At 37.3% G+C, this 16,655-nt stretch overlaps 1 long non-coding RNA gene across 2 annotated transcripts in view; it reads left to right on the top strand.

Annotated features, from left to right (window-relative positions):
* Positions 1-12,218, top strand: part of LOC136264247 (uncharacterized) — a 60,915-nt gene extending 48,697 nt beyond the window's left edge. The window contains exons 6-10 of one of the 2 annotated variants that reach the window (XR_010705019.1): positions 2,191-2,323; positions 10,775-10,938; positions 11,307-11,512; positions 11,636-11,778; positions 12,038-12,218. This is a non-coding gene — a long non-coding RNA (uncharacterized lncRNA). The remainder of the gene's footprint in view (positions 1-2,190; positions 2,324-10,774; positions 10,939-11,306; positions 11,513-11,635; positions 11,779-12,037) is intronic. The other variant, XR_010705020.1, reaches the window with a different exon arrangement.
* Positions 12,219-16,655: the final 4,437 nt, after the last annotated feature.

The raw sequence follows: 16,655 nt of genomic DNA, 5'->3' as shown, positions 1-16,655 counted from the left end.
CCACAAAATAACATCACCCAAAACCAGCCTCAATTTTCCCCGATGACGATGAGGCAGTATTGGTTAGGTGAAACTAAGCCCAAACAAGCTTTCAGATCGACCCGAAACACTTTCAACAAGTTGCTACGGAATTTCTAAAAAAATTTATTCAACAAAATTTTCTACTAACTGACTGAGTAAGTAACTGACTGATGCCTTCAGACAAGTCTAACTCGATAACAGCAAAGGCTACGGGCTTGATTTTTTCACTGTTCGACGTCGCTTCAGTCCGACAGGCGCCTTTTGGCATGCCACAGTACGTACAATGCATTCTTCATGGACTTACCAGTGTCCTCCTTTGTGTCCCATTCACCTTTGCTGACAGGGAAAGGTGTTAATTTAGCGGTAGCACGTGATGGCTTCCCTTCGAAATGGAAATTGTCCGTATTTTTCATAGTGGCTGTTTTGATTGCAAACAGTTCCTGATTCATATTGCTGTGTAATGGGTTGAACATAGCTGACAGTGAAGCGTAATGGATACTTCACTTTTCAGATAATAATTAATAAAATTGGGGCATGCAGTACCATTTCTTTTGGTATGCATAGATTGTAGAGGTGCTTTCCGAACAGTTCTTGATTAAAAATGCTGTATGATGGGTTGAACATAGCTGACAGCAAAGCGTAGTGGATGCTTCACTTTTCAGATGGTAATTGATATCGCTGTGTACGTGGCGCCATTTCAGATTCGGTATGCGTGGGTTCACCAGTCATAATAAAATTGTTTACAAAAAAAGTTAACAAACAAGTACACAAAAAAAATTGAAATTGTCAACTAGAGTAGGGACCATAGCACATTGATAAAAAGTACTGAAACAAGTCGGAGTAGTCCATGATATTAAATCACAGTAAAACAATAAGAAGAGTTATATCCCTACTGTGCATGGTATCTTGAGCACAGTAGGGATATAACACTTCTTATTGTTTTACTGTGATTCAATATCATGGACTACTCCAACTTGTTTCGGTACTTTTTATCATTGTGCTATGCCCCTTCTCTGGTTGAAAATTTCAAATTTTTTCGTGTACTTGTACATAATAAGGACTCTGTCACATTGTTCTACAAAGTAAGAAATATTTGTAAGTCAAACAGCTAGGTGCTGCATTGCGCCATTATAGAGAAATAAGATGGAGAAGGCTGTAATTTATGAGGTATGTATTCTTGTAAAGAAATCAATATATCTCGCAGAATTTTATCTGTTATTGTCTTAGGTTGTTTAGATACAAATTCCTGTAGAATTCGCACTACTACAACAAAGTTATATTTTTCAGTTAAGTGCATGGATGAAAATAAGCGCTTGCTTAATGGGAATTGTATGGCTTCACACAATTACTTCAATGCTACCTTAAGTGAACAAAGTGTGCTTATCCACTATCAAATATCACACACTTTCATTCACTTGAGGTAAAGTTGTTACGTATTACTAATAGTATATATTGACAATGGTATAGATGTCGAATGATAGATCAGGCGATGCCATCTTTACTAAGCTACTCCATTAAAGGACAGGAGGGATTAAAAGACATCCAACTATAGCTGCAAGGATTATAAGAGTTATCCTTCACATGGAATGGATAAAGTCCTAGAAATTAAAGTTTTGAGGAATATGAGTAGTAGCGCCTGTCCGATAATAAACACTTTTATCCACTGATTGATTGTTATCGAACATGGTGGTTTTGGGCTGTCACAGCCACGCAAAGTAAACTACGAGTCCGATACACTGCATACAGGGCCATCTAGCCTAGACCTCTGTTAAGGCATACTAGGTGTTTGGATAATCTTTGTGTAGTCTGAGAAATATCGCGTACGAATCAATGGTGGCCGAAAATTCATGGTTTACTCTAATACAATTTCCGAAACCTATAAGTTTAATGGTTGAGGGTTTAAAGGAGTAGTTAACCCTTTCATAGCTGTAACTGGATTTTTTCTGCACGACACATGCTGAGTGCAATGTCAACACGCTAGCACTTCTATTGTGCATTTCATAGTACAATGTGCCAACCCTGAAGCAGGCATACCCGCAGGGTCCAGTTCGCGCACTATTTCAGGTTTATTATATAACCTGGTAAAACTTTTCTCTTGAAAAAAGGGCTATTTCATTTATATTTGAGTTGATAGTAACGTTTTGAACAAAGATACATTGTTATTGATAGGCTAAAACAACCAGCAAGAAGCTGTGGATGGTTTTTCAGGCGTGTGGTGTGATTCAATCGTGTGTGTGTATGCATGCGTGACACTGGATTTGTGATAAAACTCAAAGAAACCAGCCATGAAGACGATGATTCAGTAAGGAAACAATATGAAGTAGTTTCTTACACTGTAACACTTGTTTGTAGGTATATAGTTTATTAGTTGCCACCTGTTTCTCAAGGCTGCTTTTAACATATTTTGTAGTTTTGTTGTCTTTTAATTACTTTGTGGTTTTATTTAAAACAACCCAGTTGTGATTGTTAGTCCACAACGTTTACATAGAGGTATAGTAACCAAGTAGTCTACTGTACAGTGAGGCTTATACAGCATGATTTGGCATGACTTGTGAAGTGTGCCGGGAAATTCAGCCGTGAAAAGGTTTTTAATAAATTTTAGTGTTGATGACTTAGCTAGTCTATATGCCTAATCTATGCCAGTTATATTCCATCAATTCACAGGCTTTCAGTTGTATCTATTGTACAGGGTTTTCAGCACTTGTAATTTTGTATGAAATATGTAGTGTGAATGCATATATGCATGTGTGTTGTTATAGCAATTTGGTACCACAATGGTGGTGGATATCCATACCATTTCTCAAAGACTGCTGTACATGCGACAAATGTCTTTTACAGGAATGGTAACATAGGTTATTTCACTTTGAGTATACATAGCAAACACGCATGTAACCACACTACACATTTTGCACAAAATTGCAAGAAGTGCTTAAGCTCTGCAGGTATGTGTGTGAATGTGTGACAGTCATAATGAATTCTAACTTGGTCATCAGTTAAGGTTTGTAACTGTAATCACATAAAATTCTTTACATTTCATAGTCCACCACCTTCCAACTAGACATACTACACTGTTTGATAGAGGCCCTAGACACCTAGTAATACACTTGTATTAGGTAGATGTATCTATTGTAGGTATGTGTGTGATTGTGTGTGTAGAATTAGTGGAATTTGTAATGTGAAATTAAAACCCACAATTAATATCTGTAAGGAGTGGTATAAAAGGAAAAGGTATGTTTAATCAGCATAGCACCAATTAACATTGACACCCATCTTTTCAAGAATTTTTGTGAAGGTCTTTTGATAATATCACTAGACCTTGATCATCATACAACATGGCTAAAGTAGTGATTAGAATTTGTGCTTCAGGTGGTGACCCTTCTTGTTTAAGTACTTTTATTTTAATGGTCATCACCTGAGTGCAAGTTTAATTAACATGTAATAGTAATAGAAGTAATACTTGTACATGTAGTAGTTGTAACATGGGCATGAGAGCGTTGCCTGATATGTATGCCCCACTGCCCAAGGGCAGAGGGCATACATATCAGAAGGCATACATATCAGGCAAAGCCTGAATGCCCCGTGTTAAGCTAATATGTAACACTTATTAGGCTGATAGCCTGTACAGAGCGATCAATCACCCAAGCCAATACGAGTGCAGCAACTGGATGTATTATATATGCATACCTAAAGTTTTTGAATATGGGTCAGCAGCTAGTACATTCTGGTTACGTTCGGCTATGATGAACAGACGTATCCTAAGGATATTACGGAAAATTTCGATTACGCGATTTTAATCTTTTAATCAGTACTATTGAATCATTTATGAAAAAGTATGGAGTTTACTAAAGGCCTAGATAGGTAAGCTTGCAGGTAGAGTGGTTACTCCGTGCAGAGTGGTAGCTTCATTATGGGGGTGTGTCAGTATTCGAAAACGTGTGGAAACGATTGGTGAATAAGCTATAATGCTAGTTCTCACCTTAGCCCAACGTTTTTCAACTCATAGGATGGTGAGGATAACAAAATGCTCTCCACCTGAGTGGTTTTCATGGCAAAATCCAAGTTGTGCATCCTAATCATGTGAGAATTAATCGATCCCCACAATCAATTTCAGCGTCGACATCTATATAATCACTGCTAGGTTGTAACCCGGTCTACATTTCATATGTAGCCCGGCTAGCTGGGCTACATACGAACTGTAGCCCGGGTGGCTCCTTTGATCTGAGGTGTGAAAGTATTACATGTAATAGTTGTATCATGGGTGTGAGGGATTTTGCTGATTCATACACCCGAAGCCTGAGGGCCGCAGGCCTGAGGGGTGAGGGTATATATTTCAGCAAAATCCTTACTTAGAAAATGGTATGCATAATATGCTTTAATCTTTGGAGGATAATGAGGTCTTTAAAATCCACTAAGAGACCTGCTAGCAGGTTCTTAAAATGGTTAGAAACCTGCTACCAGAAAAGACCTCAAGCATCACAAATCTCACTTACGATCATTGATTTGCAATGCTCCCCCAAGCATAATCAGGCTGATAACTTGCAGTGGGTGACCAGTCACCCAGGCCAACATGTGGTTAATCATTCTATTCATTTTATAAGCATACCATATAGCTGGTAATTTTCGAAAGGTTTTTATTTTCGGATATTTCAAAGAGGCCCTTCTTTTTGAAAATAAATTCCCACATCCAGTTGTTCTTCGAAAATAATTTCCCACAAGTGAAAGCAACAATCCAAATTTTGGCCAAGGGGTCCGAAACTGGAAATATTCCTGTGTGAGATTTCAAATCTTCAACTTTTTTCAAGATTTCAAAGATTTTTGAGCAAGATTTCAGATTTCACAGCAAAACAAAATCGTATAATCCGGCATATATTGATCACGTGATTATTGGTATCCGGAGAAGTACAGAAAATGCTCACGCAAAAAGATTCATCTCTAGAAACCATACTAAAGTTACAGATCCTTAATGGTGTACCACTTATGATCATATATACGGCAGTATACAGGAAATATATGTAATTTTACAGCAATTTTTCAATATTTTTCAGATTTTAAAATGAGCTGAGATTTCAGATTTCAACAAGATTTCAAAGAGGCTGTACGAGATTTCAAGGGAGTTTTGGACCCCTCACTTTTGGCGATTTGTTTGTGTATTCCTTGAGTTTTAGCTCAGTATTACTGATGATAATGGGTAAACTGTGTCATTATTGTGCCAAAACCAGAAAAACAGGTGATCCAGAATTGGGAATTGATGCCAAAGTCTATGGTAAATAGCTAGCTATGATCGAGCGTGATCGAGCCAGGCCAGTAAATTTACTCCACTCAAGACTCCCTCAGTCTTCTCTTCAGTGCACAGAGATGGGGATTCTTCCATCAGTAAGTCAGTTTTTGGTAAACATTCACACATCTTCATATTTTGTGACACGAATTTCTGTTTATTTGAAATCCATCCGGACTTTGAAATATGCACTCTTCAAAATTAAAATCCTTCGAAATTCAGATTTTGCTTGCTGTGCAAAATTTTCTGTTTCGAAAATAACCCGCTATACGGTACCTAAAAGAATTCGATAATGAGAGGTACAATCTAACATTGTACATACGTTTGTCACGTGAACGGGGAAGCCCAAAAATATCACGGAAAATTCTGTTTAGCGCCCATCTGTTTCTAGGGTGATTTATGGCTGTTTTTGTCATCTATTAAACTATGTATGGACTTTACCAAGACCTAACTAGGTAAGCTTCCTTGTAGAATTTTAGTTTTCGCTATGTGTAGTGTGGGTGTAAACCGTGCCTGTTCTTCATGCTGCTGTGGCGCCACTGAGGGCACAACTTGTGACAACTCGTTCCCATCGTATAAATCCACACAAGCTGCTTCTTCGACACATGTGTTCTTTACACTGCTGTGATGCCATAGACACTGGCTACCGCTAACCCAGCTCGACATTATCGATTCTCAGCTGTGCCACATCCAATAAGTCTAACTTGCGAAAGGAAAAAGTCCGAACTTCGCTTTTTATTTCAACAAAAACATGTTCAGTTTTCCGTGATTATTTTAACATTGCATGACAATTTCTGTACGAAATATAACCCAATCCCACAATGACTTCACCTGTATGCCCATATATATATATATAATGCATACATTTTCTAAGTTGGTTGGAGACCACGCCCTCGGATCTTCGTGCTAGGTCTCTAACCTACACACAGTTGTGGTATAAGCGATATATATATCACTCAGGGCACACTCACCTGATAGGTACAAGAACTAGATTACACTAGCATCAGATAATCGATTGGGGTTTCAATTGCTGGGCAAAAATCTGTCAGAACATTATTCCTACATCACTATGTTTCAGTGCACACTAGGAACTTTCAATTGTGGGATTGATTTTTGCGGCATAAAGTTTTTAATACTACATTAAACCTTTGCTATTGTGGCAGTAAGTTAATACATTAAGTACTTAGGACTATAAGCTACATACCTAGTTGTTATATTCTTCTTGTTTTGTGGTCATGGCTGACACGCCCCTCTTACAGTGGGTAGAAATATGCATTCATGCATTGCCCTAGTGATCATTTTATAGTGTAGTTTAGCTACTGTCAATTTAACTTAGCAACTGTACTGAGCCTTACCTAATGTGTAAACTAAAACCCACAATGAAACACTTTGTGTCGCTCAATAAAACGAGTCAAAGTGTTTCATACCTTTGAACTAGTTTGGCATTAAAGCAAACTGTGTTCCCATGATATTGCCTGGATAATATCTAGGTGAATATATGAGATAAACCCTGAGTAGTACCTTTGAATTCCCACACTAAAGTGTGTTAATTATACTCTATCATATTTCTCTATCTTAGTACCAAACTATTCTTATTACTGTTACTATTTTTATTGGAGAGTATTTTTAAGAGTTACCAGTGTGTTCACATCACTGTTGCTAAAAAATCTGTTGTGGTAAATTTTCTATAGATAGTGTTTGCATGTTTCCCTTTTCTTGTATCTTGTTTTGTGATGTTGATGTTGTATCAGTGACTCCTTGATCTTTATCTTGCGCTACAAACTTCGTCCACAATTTCTTGACCATGAACTGTCCATCATTACCTTATAACAGCAAGTTTTGTAATAAACATCTTTTGTATCTTCTCTTTAGAGCTTCGGTACACTTTGGTCCATTAGTGTTGAACCTGGGTCAGATCAACTGGGCCACATTTCTCTTGGTCTGACCCTTCATAAATTGTCTGGATATAACTTAATGTGTTTAATGAAGTTTGACAATGTGTCGATGATAGTTGCCAGGGGTGTCAAATTGTCACGAACAATACATAGCAAAGTTTTTAGTGTCTGGGAAAGCTATAAAAATGCTATGAAACAACTAGGAACTGTTCTATTGACTGAACTGTTCTGAACTGTTCTGAACTAGGAACTGAACTGTTCTATTGTTTGTAGACGTGTTCTTTAATTTCTGATGGTGCATTGTGAAGATTTCTTTTTAAGAATCCAAGGAGTCGATTTGCCTTGTTACAGATGTAATTGATGTGAGGATCCCATGATAATTTGTGGTGGAGACGGATTCCAAGGTAATTGTGTTCTAATACTGTAGCCAGTGGAATGTCGGACATTTTGTATGTGAAAGTACTCTTGTTATGGTGTGTTGTTATCTGTAAAATTTTACATTTGGAGATGTTGAATTCCATCATCCAGTCAGTTGCCCATCTAGTCAGTGAGTTTAAATCATCTTGAAGTATTCTATGGTCTTGTGGTGTTTTAATGGTTTTGTAAATAAGGATATCATCTGCAAAAAGACGGATCTCACTTTGGATGTTGGCAATGATGTCATTGATATAAATCAAGAATAGAACTGGTCCAAGAACAGACCCTTGGGGAACACCAGATGTTACATCACAAGTGGATGATTTAGAACCTTCTACTATAACTTGCTGTGTGCGACCATGAAGAAAGGATTCAAGCCAGTGTAATATATTCCCTCTTATTCCATAGTGCCTTAGTTTGTAGAGGAGTCTTGAGTGAGATACTTTATCAAAAGCTTTAGAAAAATCTAGTATTGCAGCATCAACTTGTAAATTTGTGTCTATTTGTTTGGCAATATCGTTGATGGTGATAAATAATTGTGACTCACAAGAGTGCTTAGACCTAAATCCGAACTGTCTGTCAGAAAGAATATTTTGATCTTCCAGATGCTTCATTATTTGACTTACTATAATGTGTTCCATTGATTTGCATATTACTGATGTTAATGAGATGGGGCGATAGTTTTTTGGGTCAGATTTTTGGCCTTTCTTGAATATTGGACTGACATAGGCATGTTTCCATTGGGATGGTACAGTTCCAGTTTCTAGCGATTGTTTAAATATGTGAGTAAGCATAGGAGAAATCTCAGCTGCTGTTGTCTTTAGTACAAGTGGATGTATGGAGTCTGGACCAGGAGATTTTGATGGATCACAGTTGGTTAGAATGTTGTAAACTCCTTGTTCAGTGATTTCAAATGCTGGTAGAGATGGATGTAATGAAGGACCTTTGTCAGGAATGGTACTGCTGTAGTCATCAGTTGTGAATACAGATTTGAAATGATCATTTAAAACAGTTGCCTTTTCAATTGGGTGTATTAAAACATTGCCATTTTCGGGATGTATCAATGTACCAATGCCATTGTTATCTTGCTTACTGGTTTTCAGGTAGTGCTTGTCAGACAGCTATCAACTTCGTGTACTACCAGCTTCAATTACCTTCTAGTGTCTCAAGTGTAACTCTCCAAGGCATAAATAGTTCATCTTTTAATGAACGGGTTGGTTTCTTGGAGCCGTTTTGTTTATGACGAATTGTAATGCAAACGCGACGAATTCTATTGCAAAACCGACTAACTCAACTGCAAAACCAACGAATTCAACTGCAAAACCGTCGAATTCAATTGCAAACAGGACGAATTCAATTGCAATACAGACGAATTCAATTGCAAACAGGATGAATTCAATTGCAAAGGCGACTAATTCAATTGCAAAAACCTGTAATAGTGCCGAATGTTCTAATAGGGTGAAAGTACTATTAGAGTATCTCAATCGTGCACTTTCTACAAATAGTTGTATAACTCATTAGTTTTTAATCAGATTCTTTTATACTACTGACAGGTCATTCTATGATGATCAATCTATCTACCACCAGTTTTCATGTCATTTATTTAAGTAGTTTGTTAGTATTTATAAAAACTTCTTTTTATTTATGAAGCTCAATTATGCAATATTATTGTTACACACCTTTGGTTTTACTTTATTATCTTCATGGTCTTTTTCTCGATTTCTTTTAAGCCACCAAAAAGGCACTCCTAGTATAGTTAATCTATTTTTATACTATTGTTACACACCTTTGGTTTTACTTTATTATCTCCATGGTCTTTTTCTCGATTTCTTTTAAACCACCACAAAGGTGCTCCTAGTATAGTTAATCTATGTTCAATTCAATTTTCAGTTCGTTCCATGAAATGGTTTGCCCTGTAGGTATGACAACAAAAAAATCATTCTGTTTATATGCAAATAATCGGACATAACTCCTTAAAGTTTTACCAGAGTTGCACACTAGAATTTGCTATTGGGCCCCCACCAAATTCATTGTGATTGTATAAAGTGTTAGTGTTTTATAACAGCTTTTTCAAAGTGTGCAAAAAGATGAAGAAGAAAGAAAAAGAAATAACCAAAAGTTTGGTTGCTTATGTATTGAGAATGGCTAGGAGTTTAAATGTGGTATGTGAGCTCCACTACCAGGCAAGCATCTGTATTGTAAATTTCGTTACAATCAAATAAGAGATTATGGAGCTACATATGTGTGAAAGTAGTGTTTGCTTTCATCCTATCAATATACTCACAGTGTGGCATGCCAGGTTCATGGGTTGCACGATGCACTATTATTTGTCTTGATCTGATGCTAGATGTGTATGACTCCTTCATTTATGTACTTTTATGATGGCAGAATTTTGGTGGGTGCCTTGTATTGTAAGGGGAACCCTACTAAACAGTACTACCATATTGTTTGATATTACACTGTTTGATAGAGGCCCTAGCCACCTAGTAATACACTTGTATTAGGTACATGTATCTATCGTAGGTATGTGTGTGATTGTGTGTGTAAAATTAGTGGAATTTGTAATGTGAAATCTGCTCTATAAGGAGTGTTATAAAAGAAAATGGTTTAATCAGGTGTGCAGCTGCTGGCGTTATCCTTTCTATCTGTTAAGAATTTTTGTGAAGGTCTTTTGATAATATCATAAGACCTTTATCATAAAGGTACACACTTCAACTAGTAACAGTTGTAACATGGACAACACCCCTGAAGACCAAGGACTAGATCCCCACCTATCTGAACAAGGTGGATAACTTACACAATGAAGTCTCTATGCTTTGGTGTTGTTGTTAGTTAATTCCTATTATACTCTATTGTATAGTGGTGTGAGATATATGGAATTATTATCAATATCTTGTGCTTCTAATTCTGGATACACAGTGACTTCTCTTGTAAGATAACTGTTGACCAAAAGATTCTTCAGTGTAATGTAAAGCTTGTCATCATTCAAAAGTATACAGTCATAAGTCCTATTAGTACCAAACTCTTTTGTCCTTATTACAGATGTGTTTTATTTTTAAGAGTTCCCAGTGTGTTCACTTCACTGTTACTAACAAATCTGTTTTAAATTTTCTGTAGATAGTGTTTGTATGTTTCACCTTCTTCTTGTACCTTATTCTTCCAATAGAGTGAACAACAGCAGTACTGAGCTCACCAAACTGCTGAAGATCCCAGCGGAGAGTTACTAGGACACATTGTGTGTCTTTAACTGGAGTACTACCCGAAGGTGTTACAACTGTTTGACTATTGCGTTTGACATTGCACAGTAGATCATATTAACTTGCATCCAAAGTAGGTTGTAAATATATTGGTGAGAGTAATGAACTGAAATTATTCATCTGTCTGATCGTGAGCATATTGCTGAAAATTTTCAAGTTTAACAATGAAACTGAGTTTGTGCTATACCATGTAAATAGCATGATCGGTGGGTATTATATTTGGTGAATAAGTAAATAAAGTATAGTGACAGAGTGTTAATTTGGTGATGATTGCATCTAGGTCATTCAAAACCTTAGTCAATTTGTATTGACGAAATCTATTTTGGTAACACAGTAAATTCTCCATTAGAATCCTCACTAATGAAGTTATGTATATGGTAAATGTTTGCTTTACGTTATTGTTGCACAACTTGACATCATAAAACATTACATATCTTACAGGTGCTTTCATTGTGTGAAGGTGATATTTCAGACAGCAAGGCACAACTCATGTTGGGTGTGGCTGTTGTAGAACAACTGGAAGAAGAGAACCAAGACACTGAGGACCAACTCTATCATGGCTGCTCATGAAGAAAGCATATCACTTCAGTGGTGAGAAGTGCTTGCTAGTCTGGCAAAATGAGATCCTCTAAAGTCACCACTAGATTGTAGGTTTATACAACTAGTCAGTAAGCATACAGTAATTTCACGTTGTTCAGAATATTTTTTCACTGTATTTATGTGAATGAATATTTTGCAGGTAGCTACAGTTATGATTTTGGTGTGTGTAGTATTTATGTAGTGGCAAAATGGTTGGGGAGTATCTCAAGAAACTGCTAACCATACAATGTATGGATGCTTCAGTACAGGCACAACTGCTGGTGGAACTACTCAACAACTAATACATGCTACATATGAAAATAATATTGAAGAGGTGTGTTTGTGTGTGTGTGTGTGTGTGTGTGTGTGTGTGTGTGTGTGTGTGTGTGTGTGTGTGTGTGTGTGTGTGTGTGTGTGTGTGTGTGTGTGTGTGTGTGTGTGTGTGTGTGTGTGTGTGTGTGTGTGTGTGTGTGTGTGTGTGTGTGTGTGTGTGTGTGTGTGTGTGTGTGTGTGTGTGTGTGTGTGTGTGTGTGTGTGTGTGTGTGTGTGTGTGTGTGTGTGTGTGTAGCAATTTTATCTATTCACTGTCATAGATGTCACCTAAAGTATTGAAGCAGCTGTTTGAGAAGACAATAACTTGTTTATGCAACAATGAAGACACATTGTTTTACTAACGCAATATCACACATACACGTTACGATATTGGTGACTCTTATTATTTCAGTTGCCAGCACATAGTTTGTGTTTGCTGTATTGTATTTTGGTGTTATAATTTACTAAACGTCTACTTTTTGGTTACAATTGTATGGTTATATGTGATATTAGTGTGGGCCACCAACCAAGGGTATACAGTATGTCTCTGAGAGGTAAACTACACATCATTACTGGCTGAACTTGACCATAAGAAACATGCTAATTATGTTTGATAGCTCATCAATTCATCCTGTGTCTTGCTAAGAAATGCAATCGCAAGGGACTACTACACTTAGTGCAATTGTTTCTATAGCTGAGTTCTTACCTGTAATGAAGCATGGTCTGGTTGCTCAGTAACTACCAGCTAGGCTCTGGTGATTGATCATGACTAATGAACTACATGCAGTCCTTAATGTTATGTGTTGGTTTAAGAGTTTACATTAAAACAGCTGCTCTTTTTCCTGTCTTTTAAAGTAGTCTTTGTATTCTAATGCCTAATGGAGTGTTCATTCTCACAATCAAAAGCAGTTTTGAGGATCTGATTTCTGTACACAGGAACAAAGAGGTTGGAGAATCAGATTCAGAGATTGAGAAAGAAAAAGCTTAGCTGGTTTAAATTGATAATGTTAACATTGATATAAGGTAAGCACTCAGAATACCGTACAACAATTTTGATGTTCAAACTCCTAATAAACAGTTAAACTGTAAACTTTTCCATTCCTGTAGAGTTCTTGTGGGGCCGAGGTTGAGCAAAGATGCATGGCTGAGACTATATAGTTTGTGTTCTCTTGTACGTTATCCTGCACACATTCAAGTGAAAGGAATGAGATATAGATCTGGTGATCTTGTGTTATGACTGGTGCTTTTTTGTATAGAATGTAATACTGGTGGTAACACATAATAACACAATGTTCCCACAATTTGGAGACAAACTAGCTGGACTTAAGGACAATGTCAATGAGCTAGGCCCTCACAGTGACAGGTAATGATCAGTCAAGCAGATTTAAATAGTACATAGAGGAATCTCAACTATCCAAGCACTCATATGCCAATCACATCATTAATAGATTTTTTTTCTGATAAATGAGGTTCATCAATATAAAAGAACTTCATTTTACATTTATTCAATAAACTACTCTAATAGAACATTCACCCACTGACAAACATTAATGTGAAATGATTGAAGATTGCTAATCATTGGCCTACTTTTAATGTAGTGTGACTATATTATTATCTAATCCAAAACAGCCAAGCTGTAAAAAAAGTGTGCGGCCCTCAAAAAGGCTATGGTGAAAAAAGATGTGAAATCCAAGGTGGCGGCAAGAAATGGCTGTGATGGTAGGTTAATGGTAAAAACTTTAATAACGACAATTCAAGTGAATTTTTGTGCCACTTGGTCTTGGCAAAAAAAATTCACCTAAATTGCCGTTATTAAAATTTTTACCATTAACCTACCATCACAGCCATTTCTTGGCCGCCACCTTGGATTTCACATCTTTTTTCACCATAGCCTTTTTGAGGGCCGCACACTTTTTTTACAGCTTGGCTGTTTTGGATTAGATTTCATTTCTTTTTGTATTTGTATACCCCAAAGCCGGCCTATGGCCAGCTTTGGGACTTTTTTAACCTGTCTTTTTTTCTTTACTACACAAAGAAGAAAATGTGAAGCAGATGTACTTTAAATATTTCTGATTTTATCAGTAAATGTACAAATTATATATATAATATATATATTTATCATAGAACTCTCCATGGTGGTTTCTTTGTAACTGAACACTCTACAAGGTGACTTCTTCTTGCTACTCTCTCTGCAGGGTGAATGTTTGTAGCTGAACAATCTACTAGGTAACTTCTTCTAGCTGATCTATCTACAGAGTGATTTATTTGTAGCTGAACTATCTACAAGGTAACTTCTTTTAGCTGATCTCTCTACAGGGTGATTTGTTTGTAGCTGAATTCTGTGCAGGAGATTTGTTTGCAGCTGAGTTCTTTACAGAATGGTTTCTTTGTATCTGAACTCTCTCAAGGTAACTTCTTATAACTGATCTTTCTACAGGGCAATTTGTTTGTGGCTGAATTTTCTACAGGGTGATTTCTTTGCAGCTGAACTCTCTATATGGTGGTTTCTTTGTAACTGAACTCTCTACAAGGTAATTTCTTCTAGCTTATCTCTCTACAGGGAGATTTGTTTGTAGCTGAACTCTCTACAGGTAATTTGTTTGCAGCTGAACTCTCTACATGATGGTTTCTTTATAGCTGAACTCTCCACAAGGTAACTTCTTCTAGCTGAACTTTCTAAAGGGTGATTTGTTTGTAGCTGAACTCTCTACAAGGAAACTTATTCTGGCTGATCTCTCTACAGGGAGATTTGTTTGTAGCTGAACTCTCTACAGGTGATTTGTTTGCAGCTGAACTCTCTACATGATGCTTTCTTTGTAGCTGAACTCTCTACAAGGTGACTTCTTCTAGCTGATCTTTCTACAGGGAGATTTGTTTGTAGCTGAACTCTCTACATGATGTTTTCTTTGTAACTGAACTCTCTACAAGGTAATTTCTTCTAGCTGATCTCTCTACAAGGAGATTTGTTTGTAGCTGAACTCTCTACAGGTGATTTGTTTACAGCTGAACTCTCTACATGATGGTTTCTTTGTAGCTGAACTCTCCACAAGGTAACTTCTTCTAGCTGATCTTTCTACAGGGTGATTTGTTTGAGCTGAACTCTATACAAGGAAACTTCTTCTAGCTGATCTCTCTACAGGGAGATTTATTTGTAGCTGAACTCTCTACAGGTGATTTCTTTGCAGCTGAACTCTCTACATGATGGTTCTTTGTAGCTGAACTCTCTACAAGGTAACTGATGTCTCTACAAGGTCACTAGTTTGTAGCTGAACTCTCTACGTGGTGGTTCCTTTGTAACTGAACTCTCTACAAGGTGACTTCTTCTAGCTGATCTTTCAAGAGGGTGATTTGTATGTAGCTGAACTCTCTACAAGGAAACTTCTTCTAGCTGATCTCTCTATAGGGAGATTTATTTGTAGCTGAACTCTCTACAGGTGATTTCTTTGCAGCTGAACTCTCTACATGATAATTCTTTGTAGCAGAACTCTCTACAAGGTAACTTCTTCTAACTGAACTCTCTACAGGGAGATTTGTTTGCAGCTGAACTTTCTTCATGATGGTTTCTTTGTAGCTGAACTCTCTACAAGGTAACTTCTTCTAGCTGATCTTTCTACAGGGTGATTTGTTTGTAGCTGATTTTTCTACAGGGTGATTTGTTTGCAGCTGAACTCTCTATATGGTGGTTTCTTTGTAGCTGAACTCTCTACAAGGTGACTTCTTCTAGCTGATCTCTCTACAGGGAGATTTATTTGTAGCTGAACTCTCTACAGGTGATTTCTTTGCAGCTGAACTCTCTACATGATGGTTCTTTGTAGCTGAACTCTCTACAAGGTGACTTCTTCTAGCTGATCTTTCTACAGGGTGATTTGTTTGTAGCTGATCTCTCTACAGGGAGATTTGTTTGCAGCTGAACTCTCTACATGATGGTTTCTTTGTAACTGAACTCTCTACAAGGTAATTTCTTCTAGCTGATCTGTCTACAGGGAGATTTGTTTGTAGCTGAACTCTTTACAGGTAATTTGTTTGCAGCTGAACTCTCTACATGATGGTTTCTTTATAGCTGAACTCTCCACAAGGTAACTTCTTCTAGCTGATCTTTCTAAAGGGTGATTTGTTTGTAGCTGAACTCTCTACAAGGACACTTATTCTGGCTGATCTCTCTACAGGGAGATTTGTTTGTAGCTGAACTCTCTACAGGTGATTTGTTTGCAGCTGAACTCTCTACATGATGGTTTCTTTGTAACTGAACTCTCTACAAGGTGACTTCTTCTAGCTGATCTTTCAAGAGGGTGATTTGTTTGTAGCTGAACTCTCTACAAGGAAATTTCTTCTAGCTGATCTCTCTATAGGGAGATTTGTTTGTAGCTGAACTCTCTACAGGTGGTTTCTTTGCAGCTGAACTCTCTACATGATGCTTTCTTTGTAGCTGAACTCTCTACAAGGTGACTTCTTCTAGCTGATCTTTCTACAGGGAGATTTGTTTGTAGCTGAACTCTCTACAGGTGATTTGTTTGCAGCTGAACTCTCTACATGATGGTTTCTTTGTAGCTGAACTCTCTACAAGGTAACTTCTTCTAGCTGATCTTTCTACAGGGTGATTTGTTTGTAGCTGAACTCTATACAAGGAAACTTCTTCTAGCTGATCTCTCTACAGGGAGATTTGTTTGTAGCTGAACTCTCTACAGGTGATTTCTTTGCAGCTGAACTCTCTACATGATGGTTCTTTGTAGCTGAACTCTGTACAAGGTGACTTCTTCTAGCTGATCTTTCTACAGGGTGATTTGTTTGTAGCTGATCTCTCTACAGGGAGATTTGTTTGCAGCTGAACTCTCTACATGATGGTTTCTTTGTAACTGAACTCTCTACAAGGTAATTTCTTCTAGCTGATCTCTCTACAGG

Source organism: Dysidea avara, chromosome 8 (genome assembly GCF_963678975.1).
Source record: "Dysidea avara chromosome 8, odDysAvar1.4, whole genome shotgun sequence".
Lineage (NCBI taxonomy): Eukaryota > Metazoa > Porifera > Demospongiae > Dictyoceratida > Dysideidae > Dysidea > Dysidea avara.
The sequence above is the reverse complement of the archived record's forward strand: the minus strand, read 5'-3'. Positions and strand labels throughout refer to the sequence as shown.